The sequence below is a fragment of the Hemiscyllium ocellatum genome, unplaced genomic scaffold, assembly GCF_020745735.1.
Source record: "Hemiscyllium ocellatum isolate sHemOce1 unplaced genomic scaffold, sHemOce1.pat.X.cur. scaffold_667_pat_ctg1, whole genome shotgun sequence".
Classification (NCBI taxonomy): domain Eukaryota; kingdom Metazoa; phylum Chordata; class Chondrichthyes; order Orectolobiformes; family Hemiscylliidae; genus Hemiscyllium; species Hemiscyllium ocellatum.
The window spans coordinates 242,951-260,211 of NW_026869160.1; the positions used below are offsets into that span (position 1 = coordinate 242,951).

The following is a 17,261-nucleotide window of genomic DNA, read 5'->3' on the forward strand; positions in this document are numbered from 1 at the left end:
GGAGTGAGGGAGCGAGAAAGAGGGAGAGTGGCAGAGTGGGAGCGAGGGAGTGGCAAGAAAGAATGAGAGAGATGGGGAGGGGTGATAGAGGGGGGTAGAGGTAGGGCGATAGAGGGAGAGGGTACAGGGAGGGGGTAGAGGGAGGGGTGTGGGGGGAGAGGGAGGGCAGGTAGGGGATGTAGAGGGGGTATAGGGAGGGGGTAGATGAAGGGGGTGGGAGGGGCAGAGGGAAGATGTTGAGGGAGAGGGGGAGAGGAAGGGTGGAGAGGGAGGGGGTAGAGAGGGGGTAGAGCGAAGAGGGTAAGGGGTAGAGGGAGGGGGAGAATGGGTGCGAGGGGGACGAATCAGGGTGTGAAAGGGTGGCGCGGGGGGTGGGGGGGCGAGGTGGGCGAGTGGGGTCGGGGAGATAGAGGGGTGCGAGAGGAGGGACGAGCGGGTTTGAGGGGGACGGGGGGCGAGAGGGTAGTGAGGGTGGCGAGGTGGGCGAGGGGGTACGAGGTGAGCGAGTGGGGGTGAGGGGGGTGAGGGGGGCGAGTGGGGGGGGGCGAGTGGGGGCGAGGGTGGTCAAGTCGGGTTCGAGGGGGGACGAGGGGGGGCGGGGAGAGGGGTGGGGGGTTAAGAGGGGTGTGCCGGGGGGGCGCTAGAGGGTGGGGGAGGGGGTGGGAGGGGTGGAGAGAGGGGGCAGAGAGTGGGGGAGAGACAGAAGGAGAGTGCTGGCTGTGTCATTTCATCGTCTGTGAAACACATTAAGACTGGCGAAGTCCCTCATCCTGATAATGTTCTGCTCAGGACTCCAATCACTAACTTGCTGCCAGGTTCTGATAAATAACCAAAAACACAACAGGAGTTGTACTTGCAGAGAATAAGGGAGCCACGGTTACATCAACATCAGAACACGAGGAGGCTATTTAGCTTCTTGAGCCTATTCCACCATTCACTCAAATCATGGTCATCTTCATCATCATGACAAATCCCTGTCTTTGTCCCATAATCCTTCAGAATGTTCATTCCAAATCTACCAATCTCAGACTTAAATTTGCAAATGATTTCCAATCAATCGCTGTTAGTGGAACTTTATCAAACTTTATCCTTTTCTGTGTATAAATGTGTTCCCCGTTATCACACCTCAATGTTCTGACTCGAACACTTGATCTGTTTAATCTTTCTTCTTAAGTTAAGCCTTGGAATCCAAGTATCACTTCAGTAAATCTACACTGCACTTCCCCTCAGAGGGATACTCTCCTTCAGCCATGGTGCCCAGCCCTGACAGCTTGGTCTAACTAGGTTCGGATTTGCTGAAGCATGACTTCTAATCCTTTGGTATGTCGTCTGCTGTCGAGATCAATGTCAACATTCCACTGGCCCCTTGGTCACTTTTCTGAACCTGTTTGAGACATTTTCGTGAACTACACAGCTGGATCAATCCCACATAGTTTCTTTGGAGTCCACTCTCTCTCTATTTTCACAATCACAAAATATTCTATTTTGATCCAACCTCCCACTTGTCGACATAAACTCATCTGTCGTTTTTTTTTCATTTCCTGAATCTATCAAGATTGCTTTCTAATGCTATGCTTCCATCTACCGACACTTGGAATCGCAGAATGGCCCCAAATGTTGAATGTGGCTTTCCCTTCATTATGTGTAGTGAATAATTAGGGCTCCAACATCGATCCGTGCAGGATATCACTAACCATATCCTTCCAATTAGAATACCTCTTACTATCTGCACAAATGTCTCTTGCTCAAATCAAATTCCTCTGCAAAAATATCTTTTGCATCTTATTACCTTCAATGAACAGTAGAAAGGTGTAAATTCAGGGACATTCTTCACAGTCAAATTTGCCTTGTGTTTATCTGATTGGGGGAGCAAGGAATCCCAGTAAATATTAATCTTTGTCTTCACTATATGGGAACTCGATCACAAAGATTAACAATGTCAAATATTTATTCTCCTTCATGATTTATAAACTCTAGGCACATTGTGATCGAGTGGGACTCGCTTTTTTTTCAGAAACACAGGCCCTGCCCAACTGTTGGCTCACACTTGTTACACCATATGGTCCTTGTCCTCTCCATCTGAATCTCATGGCAAGATACCTCGAACATGGAGAGGAGCAACTATTCCAAGCACTGAGATCCCACTAATTGGTAACACCACTCACCCTAATCCATAAGAGAAGCCGACTGGTCCCGCACTATGTCCCCATCTGAACCATCCTGCTGGCTGCGTTCCTTCCCCATATGAAAGTGGTGTTGGCTCTCTGGTGGCAGAAGGGAACGGAAGGATTTCTCTTCAATCTCATCTTTAGTCATTGGCTCGTCAAACTTATGGGAGCATTCAGTGGCAACAGAAGCAGTGTCTGGAGAGACAATAAATGATTGACATTGTTCTTTGTTATTTTCCATTGCTAACTGAAAGGTTTAGAACTTGAAGTTAAGGGCTGAGCTAGAATCCTTGGATTAACTATCTGCTCAAGGAGCAGAGTGGGGTTACAATTATTGATACAACACAACTTTGATATTGAATCATACATTGTTTAAGTTTCCTTGTGCACAACCACAGATCCAAGGGAAACACAAGGAACTTGGATTGAATAGGTTAAGCTCATGACTGAATAAAGGAATCTTGAATTAAAGCAGTGCAAGACATGTGCCTATTTGACCCACATATCCTTTGGGTAGGGAAGGAGTGCTAACGTAACAAAAGATTTGATTGATTCAAATCATCTAACTGATGAGACACATTTCCCTGCTTAAGTCATGAGATCATTGGAAGAACAAAACATCATTTCTGGTTAAAGAATTCACCTTTCTCACCAGGTAATGAAGGCACACTGTCTCTGCAGATTGAGTCGTTGGCCACTGTTTGAACCACCTCCTCAATAGAGCTATTTCCCTTTTGTGTGGCCAGAGGTTCTGCTTTTCTCCAAGAATGGTAAGGGTGAGCTGTCTTGTTCACTGCTGCCGCTGCTGCTCCTATTGAAATGTCACAGAACAACACAGATGCATAGTTTCAGCACACAAAAACAGGTTCTCAGTATCTGTGATTTACACAGGCTTCCTTCTCAACCTAAACCCATCAACATAGTTTTCTTTGATTTCTTGTATTCCAAGCTCCTCCTTGAATTCATCTGTTATTTGCTTCAATTATTCCTGATGAAGTAAGTTCTACATTCAAACCCCTTTTTGGTAAAGACTTTGTAGCCCTCTGCAAATTCCCCGTGAGATTTAATAGTGATTACAATTATATCCACAGATCCAGTGGATTCTGACATTCACAAGCAGAAACATCTTTTCCATGTCTACCCGATCAAACGTAACTGGACCATGTCACTCTTTTACAATGAGACAAGACGGTCCAATCTTACTTGATGAATTCAAATTCAGTTTGAATATAATTCCAGTAACTATTCTTTATCTTCCCTACTGCCTCTACATCCATATTACAATATGAAGATCGGAACTGTTTGCAGTGCTCCAAGGGTGATCTGTCCATGGTTCTACACATATCAAACACATTTCCATTCTGTCGTCCCAGAAATAAACCCATGATCTACTTTTCTGTGTAACCTCACAAACTGGTGCCATTTGCTGCCAGTGACTCATTGCTATCTCCAGATCCCCTGCCCTATTTAAGGACATATTTCCAAAGAGGAAGTGGTCTCTTTATTCTTTTGACCACAGTGTACTACCTCACACATGGGTGGAGGTTAATCTTCCACAGCTTTGACTGCAATATTCTCTTAACCAAATCTTCCCAAAAGTAAGTCTTCCTAAAAACAAAACACCAACATATTAATCTACTTAATCTCATCAACTGTTTCTTATTTGAAAAGCACTAACTGTCGAGCTCAGTTTTGAACAAACATCCTCTGCCACAGTTATCAAAATGCCACAAGCTGAACGACAACCACTATTTACATTCATATTCACTGCAGCCTAAGAATGAGAGGTGGTATCATGGAGGGTCTATAAAATGGTCAAGGGATTGACCAAGTAGAGGCAGAGAAAATGATTCAATCTACAACGACTCGTCCTGAGTTTACAATGAAGGGAAAGTTGGAGGAATTACTTCTCTCAGAGGATGGTGAACCTGGGGAATTCCCTATCTCAGAACACTGTGGATTCTGGGACATGAAGTAAATTTAAATAAGAGACACACAGACTTTTAATCAGTAATGGGTTGAAGAGTTAAGGAGGGCTGGCAGGAAAGTGGTGTTCAGGCCAAGATGAGATTGACAATCAAGCTGCCTAAATTTTAAACATGAACACTTCTTAATAGTTCACTTCATCCTAACGAAATATTTTGTGCGAAACAGATCACATGATCCATAGTTATTCAGAGAACAAAACAAGTTTGTTCATTGAAGAACCCAGAGGAAAAGGTGATGAAACAATGTGAGTTTGATATACCTCAGTCATCATTTCAAGTGCATTCTCTGCATAAATTCTCCTTTTCCTTCTCGAAGTATTCAACTTCTTGAAAAGTTGAGAGAATGAAGTCACAGTTGTACAATACATAAATCAGTCCCTTCAGTCCAACTTGCCCATGCTGACCAGATATCCTAAATTAATCTAGTCCCATTTGCCAGCATTTGTTCCATATCCATCTTAGACCATAAGACATAGGAGTGGAAGTAAGGCCATTCGGCCCATCGAGTCCACTCCGCCATTCAATCATGGCTGATGGGCATTTCAACTCCACTTACCAGCATTCTCCCCGTAGCCCTTAATTCCCGAGGCAACAAGAATCTATCAATCTTAAACCCTTTCTACTGATTATCAGTTTATTTTACTTTATCAGCACTTGAAATACTGACTTTTTTTCTCCTAATATTGATGAAATAAAACATAACTTCATTCATCCAAGTTAATTTTGTAATCTTTCACAAAGAAACAAGTGAGAACAACATATAGCTGAGTGCAAACCAAAATACTGCAGCTGCAAGATATCTGGGAACACTCTAAAGGTGAGGCACTCATACTTTGGTGTAACTTGCAGTCTGGCCAAATTGTAGCAAAATGCTGTTCAATTTTATCTGCAAACTATTGAATAAAGTCCTCCTTGCACAATAATGAGGCAGCATTTTGGGATGTCATTTTTAAAATATATTATTATCAAAGTTACTCACAATTCAGAGTGATCACTTGGTGCTGTCTGCATAACACAGTACGAAAAGGAATTAACAGTAAATAAACACAATAACCCAAATTCAGAGTCACAAATTCATTGATGTTGCATGGGTCCAGCATTTATAAGTAATCAATTTTTAAAAATAAATATAGATATATTTACTAACTATATTGCAGTACACTCAAGTTTCTTACTGAACAGTGACAGGATTGGACAGAGTCCGCATGGATTTAAGAGAGGGGAATCATACTGAGCAAATCTACTGAAAGAATCTACAGAGTCGAATATTAAATTAAGAAATGGCAGAACATTTAGAAAAGCTTATCATTAAACATGGTAGACTGGGTTTTGTGAAAGAGAAACTATATTTGACAAATTTGCGACAGTTCATTGAGGAGATAACTAGCAGGGCAATCCAATGATGTTCTGTATTTGGAATTTAAAAATGCAAATGATAGGTGCTACATAAAAGTTAATTGCACAATTGAGGAGCTCATGGTATCGGGGTAATGTATTAGCATGGATTGAGGATTGGTTAACCACACTGGCTGTTGCTGAGTCCTCACTTGCAGTGCTGTATACAATGTTAGCTCCCATATTTAATAAAGGATAAACCAACATCGGAGACCATTCAAACAAGATTCACTTAGCTGCTTCGAGCATGAAAGGGTTGACCTATCAAGAATAGATAAGCAGGGTGATCTTATGGAAACAAGATGATGAGCTTGACAGGGTGGATGTTGACTAGATCTTCCAGCACCAGTGAAGTCTCAAATCAGGGGACATTACAGAGGGGAACATTCATTTTAGAAAAAGTCAAGATTTTTTTCTCTCAGTGAATGGCTAGAATTTTCTCACCCAAACTTTTGTGGAAGTTAAATGTGGGAGGGGAATGGTTGGGTTACTCTTCGGAGGGTTGTTCTGGCTTGTTGGGCGGAAGGGCCTGTTTCCACACAGTAGGGAATCTATGATTCTATCTCAAATTATTTTAAAAGGAGGGCAGATAGAGTTTTGAAATATTGAGCAGTTGAGGGCTATGCGGATCAAGCATAAAAGAGGTGTTGAGGCCTGGGTTGGCCCAGCCATGATCTGACAGAATGGGGGAACAAGCTGAAAGGGATGAATTGCCTATGCCTGCTCCGATTCCTTGAGGCTCCGTTTCATTTTTTTTTGTCTCCAAAGAAGAGCGTGATACAATGTGCTAAAGATCTCAGATGTTGTGAAAATGGGGTGTTTATGTACTGATTCAGATGGCATTGATTCATCAATCACAGCTATACAGTCATGAGTAGGAAGGCAATTCCCTCCATGAATAAAGGAAATCTACTGCAGAGCTCACGCAAAGGGAATTCTTACCCTCAGTAAACTCTCAACCCACCCGACCTCTTGCAAAAATGCCATCCCGTTTTCCAATTCCTCCGCCTCCGATGTATCTGCTCCCAGGAGGACCAGTTCCATCAGAGAACACACCAGATGGCCTCTTCTTTAGAGACTGCAATTTCCCTTCCCATGTGGTTAAAGATGCCCTCCAACACATCTCGTCCACATCCCGCACCTCCGCCCTCCACACCCCACCCCTCAACCATAACAAGGACAGAACGCCCCTGGGGCTCACCTTCCACCCTATAAACCTTCGCATAAACCAAATCATCCACCAACATTTCAGCCACCTCCAAAAAGACCCCACCACCAGGGATATATTTCCCTCCCCACCCTTTCCGCCTTCTGCAAAGACCGTTCCCTCCGTGACTACCTGGTCAGGTCCACGCCCCCTACAACCCACCCTCCCATCCTGGCACTTTCCCCTGCCACCGCAAGAACTGTAAAACCTGTGCCCACACCTCCTCCCTCACCTCTAACCAAGGGCCTAAAGGAGCCTTCCACATTCGTCAAAATTTTACCTGCACATCCACTAATTTCATTTATTGTATCCGTTGCTCCCGATGTGGTCTCCTCTACACTGGGTAGACTGGGGACGCCTCCTAGCAGAGCGCTTCAGGGAACATCTCCAGGACCCCCCCACCAATCCATCACACTGCCCCCTGGCCCAACATTTCAACTCCCCCTCCCACTCTGCCGAGGACATGGAGGTCCTGGGCCTCCTTCACCGCCGCTCCCTCACCACCAGACGCCTGGAGGAAGAACGCCTCATCTTCCGCCTCAGAACACTTCAACCCCAGGGCATCAATGTGGACTTCAACAGTTTCCTCATTTCCCCTTTCCCCACCTCACCCTAGTTCAAACTTCCAGCTCAGCACTGTCCCCATGACTTGTCCGGACTTGCCCTACCTGCCTGTTTCCTTTCCCACCTATCCACTCCACCCTCTCCTCCCTGACCTGTCACCTTCATCCTCTCCCCCACTCACCCATTGGACTCTATGCTACTTTCTCCCCACCCTCCTCTCGCTTATCTCTCCACGCTTCAGGCTCACTGCCTTTATTCCTGATGAAGGGCTTTTGCCAGAAACGTCGATGTCTCTGCACTTTGGATGCTGCATGAACTGCTGTGCTCTCCAGCACCACTGACCCAGAATCTGGGTTCCAGCATCTGCAGTCATTGTTGTTACCTCCCATCACATGACCCAACATCTCAGCACAAGCAGGACACACTGCGCATGCTCCAGCCAACAGTGACCCCCCCGGGTGATTGATGTCAGCACCGGACCAATGAAAGGACGGTGGGCGGAGCTGGAGGACCTTGAGGGAGGTTGATCCTCCAACCAATCACAGTGAATGAAGGGCGGAGCTAAACTAAACCATGTGATCACCCTCGCGCCCAACGCAGAGTCGCTGTAATGAAAGCTCGGGAAGTTTTGTAGAGAATGGAGACGGTAAGGAAAGAAATAAACAGGGAAACGGGAGAAAAGCTGTGTTGCTATGAGCAGAGAGATTTTACAAACAAATTTGAACGTCCTAGTCCCGTGTTTGCGGTAAATGGGGAATGGCCTCCACGCGGCTGCAGGGCTGAGTGAGCGCCGCCATCTTTATTCGGGACAACGATTCACTGGACACGTGCGGGCCGCCATCTTTGTAGGGGGCAAGGTGCAGCCAGGCGCATGTGCAGCCTTTCTCCAGTTCAGAGTCATTGTGATGACAGCAGCCAATCCTGCTCTGATTCACCTCTGGGCTCCCTCAGGACCACTTTGTCAATGTCTAGCTTCCTCAGTCTCCAACCATGGGGGTATTTTTGGTCTGTTTAGTACTGTATTATTACTTTTATAGACCATTTGTAAATGAGACTTTCACGTGGCCCAGCCCCTGACCATGTGCTGCTCTATTATCAGATTATTTTGTCTTGAATATTTATGAGTCAAGAATTCTTTTTTCCAATAAGCAAGTGTATTTTCCTTCAGTTTCTGACTATCAAATTCTGCACCACTTTCATTCCCTGTCATGCATTTTGCACCCCCTTGAACTGTGTTTCTCTTTCCACAGATCCCAGTGATTAATGCCAAAGCCCTGTTGCCTGGGGAGAGGGTGATGTTTGACTTTCTTGTACAGCTGCAGTTTGTGTGGTGAAGGTGCTCCCACAATGTGGTTGGGTAAGAGACATTACAGATTATTCATTACAGCAACAGTGATGATTTGAAGATAATGTCCAAATCAAGAACAGTTTGTAATTTTATTATCATGCTTATAATTTCACAAAAATATCATTGAGAATTTTAGATATAAAGCCAGAGATGGAGATATTAGGTCAGGTGACCAAAAGCATTGCCAAAAAGCAGGTTTTGAGGGATGTCTTAACAGTGGGAAGCAGACCTGTGATGTTTTGTCTGCAAATTCCAGACCATGTTGCTTTAGCAACTGTAGAATCAGCTACACAGTTGAAGTAATGAATTAACAAATCATTGGGAGTCTCGAAGTAAATGGATTGACGAGGTCTCAAAGGATGTGTGGTGCATGGAGCTAGGGATGAGAACAGCCAGGAATCAAGTCAAGAATGAGAATTTTAAATTGTTGTTGCTTATAGGAGCCTTTTGACGGATGAACATGTTTGGGGAGAAGTGAGCACGTGGGCGATAGAGCTTTCAATTTTTCTTGAGATTACAGAGAGGTTGAATTTGGGAGGCTGGCCAGGAGTGTGTTTGGATAATTTAAGTCTGGAGATAACACACGATGGATGAGAGTTTCAGTATATGAGCTGAGATGAGGGTGGAATCAGCTAGAAATAGTGGTGTTGGAGTGGGACTGGGCTGTCACTCTTACCTCACCTCTGGGATTCAGCTGGTTGTCAGGTTGTGAATCAGGTGGTAACACAATCGGGAGCTGAGTGGCCCTGGTGGAGCCTAAAATGACTGTCACTCAGTTGGCTGTTGCTGAGCAGCTGCTGCTTGATAGCCCTGTTGATGAATACTTCCATCACTTTACTGCTGATCGAGGGAAATTGCCTGGGTTGGAGTTGACCTGTGCTTTTGTGTTGAACATCCCTGGGCAATGTTCCACATTGTCAGTCAATGCCAGTGCTGGATGGGTACGTGGCTTTGTGGGTGGCAAGTTCTGGAGCACAAGTTATCAGTATAATTGCCAGAATGTTAGCAGGACCCATAGCCTTTACACTACTTAACCATTTCTTGGTATTATTCGAACTAAATCAAACTGACTTAAAACTCACGTGTGTGATTTTGGAAACCACTGTTGAAGGCTGAGATGGATCAACCCACTTTGCAACTGGCTGAGAATTGCTGCAAATGCTGCACGGATGTGTGAGATCCCTCCGTTAGTTAGGGTGGGGATATCTGTTGTGCTTCCTGCAACAAGTTGATTAATTGTCCATTACCATTCACAAGTGGGTGTGGCAGAATTCTGATCTGATCCATTGGTTGTGGGATCGTTTAGCTCTGTTGCCTGATGCTGATGCTGTTTAAAATGCAGATGGTCCTGTTTGGTAGCTTCAACAGGTTGGCACTGCATTTTTAGGTATGCCTGGTGCTGCTCATGGCATGCCCTCCTTTCCTGTCCATTGTGATGGGTGAGTGCGGGATGTACAAACCCATGAGGTTACAGATTGTGCTGGAGTACAGTTCTGCTGCTGTTGTTATCCCATAGTGCCTCAGAGAGATCCAGTTTGAGTTCCTACATCTGTCCCATTTAGCACGGTGATAGTACCACTCAGCTCAATGGAGGTTTTTCTCAACTTTAAGGTGAGGCTTTGTCTCCAAAAAGACTGTGGGATGGTCGCTCTTACCGATACTGTCATGGACAGATACATTTGCAGCTGGCAGATACATGCTGATAAGATCCAGTATGTTTTTCCCTCTTGCTGGTTCCGTTATTGCCTGCTGCAAACCCAGTTGAGCAGCTATGTCCTTGAGGAACCGACCAGCTCAGTCAGTAATCCTGCTGCTGAGCTACTCTTGGTAGAGGACATTGAAATCCTGTACCCAGAGTAGGCTTGTCACCATTTATTACCTCAGTGCTTCCTCCAAGTGTTGTTCAACATGGAGGAGCACTGAGTCATCAGCCGTGGGAGCACGGTACGTGGTAATCAGCAGGAGCCATGAGACTTCCTGGTGTCCAAAGTCAATGCTGAGTACTCCCAGGGCAAATGGTTCCTGTGTGTACACCACTATGCCATCACCTCTGCCTGGTCTGTCCTGCTGGTGGGACAGGACATATCCAGAGATTTCAGGAGAAAGTGAAGACTGCAGATGCTGGAGATCAGAGTCGAGAGTGTGGTGCTGGAAAAGCACAGCAGGTCGGGCTGATGAAGGGCTTAGGCTCGAATCGTCGATTATCCTGCTCCTCAGATGCTGCCTGACCTGTTGTGTTTTCCATCATCGCACACTCGACATCTAGGGATGGTGACGTTGGTGTCTAGCCATTATCTGTAAGGGATGACTCTGTGAGTATGACTTTGTCAGGCTTTTCTTTCACTAGTCTGTGAGACAGCTCGCCACGTTTTGGCACAAAAAAAACCCGGATGTTAGTGAGCAGGATGTTGCAGAGTCAAGAGGGCTGATTCTGTGGTTGTATTTCCTAATGCCTTGTTAGATGCCAAGTGGTCCATCCAGTTTCATTCCTTTGTTGAGACTTTGCAGTGATTAATACAGTGAGTAGCTTGTTGGGCGACTGTCAGGTTGGCAGGATTTTTTTCGCCATTGACAATGTTTCCATGGAGATCAGGAGATTCCTAATTCCAGTTATTTTTTTCTTGAATTCAGATTCCACCATTTGCCAATATGCGATTTGAACAAGGACTTCAGTTGTACATTTTAATATTCTGGATAAAAGTTAAATACATTAGGTTTGTTCACTCATTTTAAATATCACTAACCCTGGTTTTGTTTCTTTGTAAAACACTGCCCATCATCCTGTCTCCTTCATCCTTCTCTCCAACAACAAGAGCAAGGAGCACATGGAGTTTCTCTGTCACTAAGACTGAGACAATCCGATCAACTGCCTCTGCTGCTTCCCTCCCTCCCACTAGCCCAACGAGACAAACTACCTCACATTGTGTTCCTGATTTTTGTCCCAAACTTGCAATTTTCTCCAGTCACTTGTCAAGCCTTATCAGAGCTCATCTTGATCTTTTACTAGTCTCGCTAAACCACAGACATTCCAATTCTGTTTCCTCCTCATCACAACCCCCTCGCCAATTCACAGATATTGTTCCTTGTTCTGTCTGTCTGTCTTTTCTGGTTATGTCCTTCTCATCCATTCTGCAAATAACTAACGTTTGACCTCACCATCATTTGTAAATCCTGCTCCATCTCCACTCTCCCTTTCCTTTCTGAATTCCTTGTATTTGGTGTCGCTGAAGGATCTATCCTTGCTCTCTCCTGTATCTCACCTACATACTGCCAGGAGGTGACATCGTCTAAAAGCACAGTGTGAGGATTCACATGTACACTGACGATGCCTAGCTCTCCCTCCCCATCATCCCTCTCCATTGCTCCACTGTTACTCAGTTACCAAACTGCTTATCGCATTCCCACTACTCGATTAACTGCAATTTCCTACAATGAAACATTGTTACGGTTAAACCCATTACCTTCAGTTGCTATTACAAATTCCTTTCCCTTCCTGCTGAGCCCCTCCCTCTCGCTGGGTGCAGTCTGAGGTAGAACTAGACTAGACTCATCACAATATTGCTGTTATATCTGTAACCCCAAGGTGACTTTTTGATCAGACATCTACACAATCATAAACACCAGGAATTCCAATCTCTAAAATGTTGCTTGTCTCCACCTTACCTCCAACTCCATTATTAATGAAACCCCTTACCGTGTCGGCGTTGCCTTAAACTTGATGAATCTGAAACAGAGCCCTTGATTTCGTGACTGACTCAGAATCTGCTAGCTTTCAGTGTTTCCTGCACAATTTTCCCCCGGTGCCTTTGTGGTGCAGCTTTCTACAGTTTCCACCATGTAAATAGCACTCTTTTCCTTATTATCCCCTCCAAAATTACCGACTTTGCATTTTTTCAACTTATACTCCATCTGACAACTTGTTGACCCCTTCTCCTGTGCATCTCTCACTCTTCACAATCCTCTTAGAACTTTACAGTTACGCCTTCTCTAGGAGATTCCCCCCCCCCCCTTCTAAACATTTACTGGGAGCACTGGGCAATGTGAAGCATGCAGAGTTGCTCTGTTTTTAGAGATACTCTATGGGAGGAGCTTGCTGCCCATTGGGCAAGTTGCCTCCATTCTGACCATCGAGCTGCATGAGTCTTTCACATCCCATGTCTTATTGATGAGGCACAGCGGTAGCACGGAAGGAAAAAATGAGAAGCCAATCCTGCTCTCCACATCTCACTGACTCTGGGAACATTCTGTCCCGTGTGTCAAAGATCTGCCCTGTTCAGTCACATGAAGTAGTAAATAATGAGGTCTGCAGATGCTGGAGATCACAGCTGCAAATGTCAAAGCACAGCAGGTTAGGCAGCATCTCAGGAATAGAGAATTCGACGTTTCGAGCATAAGCCCTTCATCAGGAATCCTGATGAAGGGCTTATGCTCGAAACGTCGAATTCTCTATTCCTGAGATGCTGCCTAACCTGCTGTGCTTTGACCAGCAACACATTTGCAGCAGTCACATGAAGTCCCAAGGTGGAAACTCCTAGAAACCCACATAGATTTCCATCTGAACTGACTGCTGACCTCCACAAGGAGTAATGTGTCCAGTCATCCTGGGCCAGGAGGAGGGGATGGTGTGAGATTCTAACCTGAACTGACAGTGACGGATTTTATAAACGTGTATTACAGGATACTACAGGTGGACATTCAGATGGTAATCTCAGTCATTGTAACACCAAACTTTGATTGAATTAGTCAGTTCATCAGGACCTGGATATTCGCATTGTGTGTGAGTATTGTATTCCATCTGAATCCCATTTGCTGCATAAAAGTTCTCCTTTGAATCTTCCAAAACCTTTAATGTGTGTCCTGTAAGCCTTGTAGAATGAGCTGATGGGCGTAAGGTTGATTATTATAACGTGTAACTTTCTAAACCCTCTGTCACAACTTCCCTCAATTGCCTTTGCTACAAGGAGAACAACCTCAGTTTCCCCAAACCCCTGATTCCCCAATGTCTGTTTGCTCTCTATAAGGTACACATCAGGATTGTGTTGGAACATTCTCCACTTGCCTGCATCAGTGCAGCCCCCAACAATATTAAAGAAAGTGAACATCCTCCAGGACAAAGCACTGTGCCTGAGTGGTGTCCCATCCCCCACCTTCAGCATTCCCTCTCCCCATCCCCGGGGCACAGTGGCATCACTGTGTAAAAGGGAAAGGCAGCATTGTCCCCCAGACCATAGGGCTGCTCTCTCATTAGGGAGGAAACTGGAGCCCCTGGAAGAAACCCATGCGGACACTGGGAGAATGTGCAAGTCCCACAGAGACAGTTGTCCAAAGCTGGAAACGAACCTGGGGCCCTGGCAGCAGGGCTAATCACTGAGCCATTATGCCACCCTCAAATTGTAATTTGATTCACAACTACCACTTCCTCTGATAGTTCATTCCACACACAAACCATTGTCTGAACAAAAATAAACAAAAAATTCCCGAACACGTTTTTAAAGCCATTCTGCTGTCACTCTAAAAGCTATGTCCCCAGTCTTAAAACGCGTCCCTTCCTGGAAAGGACACCTGCTGTTCACATTACTGATACCACCCCTCCATGATTTGAGTCTAATAAGGTCGCTCCTCAGCCTCCTGCACGCCAGTGAAAGAAGTCGCAGCCTATCCAGCCTCTGCTAAGAATTCAAACTATCCATTCCCATCAACATCCTGGGAAATCGCTTCTGAATCCGCTCCAAATACATAATGTCCTCCCGATATCAGCATGACCAGAACTGGACACAGAATTCCAGAAAAGGCCTCCCCAACATCCAAAATAACGTCCCAACTTCTGTACTCAGCGGTCTGAGCAATGAAGGCAAGTGTGCTAAGCACCTTCTTAACCACCCTGTCTCCATGTGACACAGACGTGAAAGATCCGAACCCCTTGGCCTCTTTGTTCCATATCACTACTCGAGGCCCTGTTTTAATTAGTGTAAGTCTGCCCTCGTTTGTTTTATCAAGATGTAATGTTTTGCATTTATTCCAATCCAAAAAAAAACCCTGAGCATTAAAGACAGTAGGAGTATACTTAAGAGGGAAATCAGGAGGGCAAAAAGGGGGCATGAGATAGCTTTGTCAAATAGAGTTATGAATAATCCCAAGGGTGTTTATAAATACATTAAGAACGAAAGTGTAACTCGAGAGAGAGAATAGGGCTCCTCAAAGATCAGCAAGGTAGCCTATGCGTGGAGCCGCAGGAGATGGGAGAGATACTAACTGAATATTTTGCATCAGTGTTTACTGTGGAGAAGGACATGGGCAATATAGAATGTGGGGAAATAGATGTCGAGATGTTGAATATGTCCATCTTACAGCGGAGGACGTGCTGGGTGTCTTGTAACCTGTAAAGCTTGGTTAATCCCCAGCACCTGATCAGGTGTACCCGAGAACTCAGGGAAGCTGGGAATGTGATTGCTGGGCCTCTTGCTAAGATATTTGTATCATCAATTATCACAAGTGAGATGCCGAAAGACTAGAGGTTGGTTAACGTGGTGCCGCTATTTAAGAAAGGTGGTAAGGACAAGTCAGGGAACTATCGACCCGTGAGCCTGATATTGATGCTGGGCAAGTTGTTGGAGGGAATCCTGAGGAACAAGATGTGCGTGTATTCTGAAAAGCAAGGACTGATTAGTGATAGTCAGCATGACGATGTGCGTGGGAAATCATATCTCTCAAACTTGATTGAGTTATTTGAAGATGTATCAAACAGGATTGATGAGGGTGGAGAGGTGGACATGATCAATGGAATTCAGTAAGGCCGCTCGACAAGCTTCCCCATGGAAGACTGGTTAGCAAGGTTAGATCTCATGGAATATAGGGTGAACTCACCGTTTGGATATAGAACTGGCTCAAATGTAGAAGGCAGGATGGTGGTGGAGGGTTGTTTTTTAGATTGGAGGCATGTGACCAGTGGAGTGCTGCAAGGATCAGTGCTGGGTCCACTACTTTTCGTCATTTATATATATGGTTTAGATATGAGCATAGGAGATACAGTTGATAAGTTTGCAGATGACACCAAATTGGAAGTATAGTGGACAGCGAAGAGGGTACCTCAAATTACAACAGGATGTTGTTCAGATGGGTGAGAAGTGGCATATGGAGTTTAATTCAGATAAATGTGATGTGCTGCATTTTGGAAAAGCAAATCTTAACAGGACTGATACACTTAGTGGCAAATTCCTAAATAGTGTTGACGAACAAAGATATCTGGCAGTGCAGGTTCATATTTCCTTGAACGGAGAGTTGCAGGTAGATAGGATATTGAAGAAAGTGTTTGGAATACATTCCTTTATTGATCAGAGCATTGAGTATAGAAGTTGGAAGGTCATGTACAGGACATTGGTTAGGCCTCTTTTGGAATATTGTGTGCAATTCTGTTCTCCGTGAATCGGAAGGATGTTGTGAAACTTGAAGAGGTTCAACAAAGATTTACAAGGGTATTGTCAGGGTTTGAGCTGCAGGAAGAGAGCAAAAAGGCTGGGGCTTTCTTTCCTTGGAGCATCAGAGAGTGAGCGGTGACCTCCATAGAGGTTTATAAACTCATTGGTAGCACAGATACGGTAAACAGACCAGGTCTTTTCACTGAGTAGGAGAGTCCAGAAATAGAGAGCATAGGTTGAGGGTGAGAGGGGAAAGATATAAAAGGGAACTAAGGAGCAACTTTTTCACGCAGAGAGTGGTGCGTGTATGGAATAAGCTGCCAGAAGAAGTGGTGGAGGCTGACAATTATAGCATTTTAAAGGCATTTGGATACTTGACATGAATAGGAAAGATTTAGAGGGATGTGGCCCAGGTGCTGGCAAGAGGGATAAGATTATCTGGTCGGCATGGACAAATTTGACCGAAGGCTCTGTTTAGTGCTGTTCATCTGTGACTCACAGCTCAGTGAGTTTCGGTCTCTTCAAAGACAAATCTTAGTCTGTTTTATTTTAGTAAAGCTACAACATTCAGTAGGGCGACGATTTATTTCTTTAAATACACATCTTATGATACTTTGATTAAGTTTTATTTAATATAAAATACTGGTACTAATTTATTCTAGAGTCGTGTTTTGTAAAGCTGTAAGACTGTGTGCCTTTTTCTGGGTCTGTGGACTGTTAAGGTGCAGAGATGGCCATTTGTACAGTGATGTGCTCTTCCTGTTGGATGTAGGAGATTAAGGAAAGTTTCAATGATCCTGATTGTCTGCAGGAAGTGAGGATGCAAATCCTGTAGGATTTCATGGATCAGATGGAGCGATGGTTAAAGGTAATGAAGAATTTACAGGAGCCAGGGGTGGGGGGGGAGGGGGGGAGGTGAGATAGGTGGCGGTTTCAGAAAGGTAAGAAAACTGCCGATCCAGTCAGGGAGATTGGTTTCCTCTCGGAAAGGTAGGAGTGGAGGGCAAGTAGTGCAGGAGTTTCCTGTGGTTATTTCCATCTCAAACCAGTATACTGTTCTGGAAAGCATCGGGGGTCACACTCTCAGGGGAATATCGCACTGACAGCCAAGTTACTAGTGTAATGAATCTAGTGTAATGTGAGGTATATCAGGTTCCACATGATCGATGGTGATAG

The 17,261-nt window shown here is 44.9% G+C and overlaps 1 long non-coding RNA gene across 1 annotated transcript; it reads left to right on the forward strand.

Moving 5' to 3' along the window:
- The first annotated feature begins 8,594 nt into the window (after positions 1–8,594).
- LOC132814084 (uncharacterized) lies at positions 8,595–13,421 on the forward strand. Its single transcript, XR_009644297.1, has 3 exons — positions 8,595–8,679; positions 11,302–11,384; positions 13,348–13,421. It is a non-coding gene; the product is annotated as an uncharacterized LOC132814084 (long non-coding RNA).
- The last annotated feature ends 3,840 nt before the right edge of the window (positions 13,422–17,261 follow it).